This window comes from Myotis davidii, unplaced genomic scaffold, assembly GCF_000327345.1.
Source record: "Myotis davidii unplaced genomic scaffold, ASM32734v1 scaffold663, whole genome shotgun sequence".
In the NCBI taxonomy this organism is placed as follows: Eukaryota; Metazoa; Chordata; class Mammalia; order Chiroptera; family Vespertilionidae; genus Myotis; species Myotis davidii.
In genome coordinates this window covers 328,395-329,354 of record NW_006295816.1, presented here as the reverse complement: position 1 = coordinate 329,354, position 960 = coordinate 328,395, and positions in this window count along the sequence as shown.

The window sequence follows — 960 nt, the reverse complement described above, 5'->3', positions numbered from 1 at the left end:
GCCCTGGCTGGTTTGGCTCGGTGGATAGAGCATTGGCCTGTGGACTGAAGGGTCCCGGGTTCGATTCCGGTCAGGGCATCATTGCCGGGTTGTGGGCCTGATCCCCAGTGGGAGGGCGTGCAGGAGGCAGCTGATGGGTGAGTCTCTCTCATCATTGATGTTTCTATCTCTCCCTCCCCCTTCCTCTCTGAAATGAATAAAAAATTTATTTGAAAAACCCCCAATCCCCTTCCAAGGCCCCCCCTCCGACCACCAGCCCCAGGGCGTGGGTTTTAACGCGGGAGTCAGCAGGCCGGGCGCTCCGGGCGCAGCTCCCACCTCCACCTCCTTGTCTGCTGGTAAAACCCGACTCCACATTTCAGTGGAAAAAAGGAAACCCACCCCAAAGTCCATCCCACGAACTCCATTCCCACGGCCACGGACTCCCCCGCCCGAGGGGAGCTGCGCCGTGCGCTCCGGCCCCTCCTCCGGACAAAGCCCGCGGCCGTGGGCGACCCGGCGACCTGGTCCTCGGAGTAGAAAAGTGAGCAACTACTTTCATTTTGTGAGGATGTGTCCCCTGAGGCCTCCGAACCCCGAGACTGGAGCTGCGGGCTGCAGATTTGGGGTGCGGGCAGGGGGTGACCGGCGGCAGCAGGAGGAAAGGGATGGGGATTTTTTATGAAATCGGGTTAGGAAACCAGAACACAAGTAAGTAACCTTGCTTTTTAGGTTTGTGGTCTATTTACCACAATGACATGGGGGAAAAAACCAGACAGAAACACAAATTTGAAAGCAATCATACTAAGATATCCTAAGACATGACTAAAGGGGAAAACAGACACACTGCACCCATGTGATCAGATACAATGGCAAAGGTCTATACTGAGTAGAACGAACCAAATGTAAAAACAGAAGACAATCTTAACTTGTCAGGGTCAAGCGTAATTAGTCTGCATGACCTCACCTGTGTGACCTTCA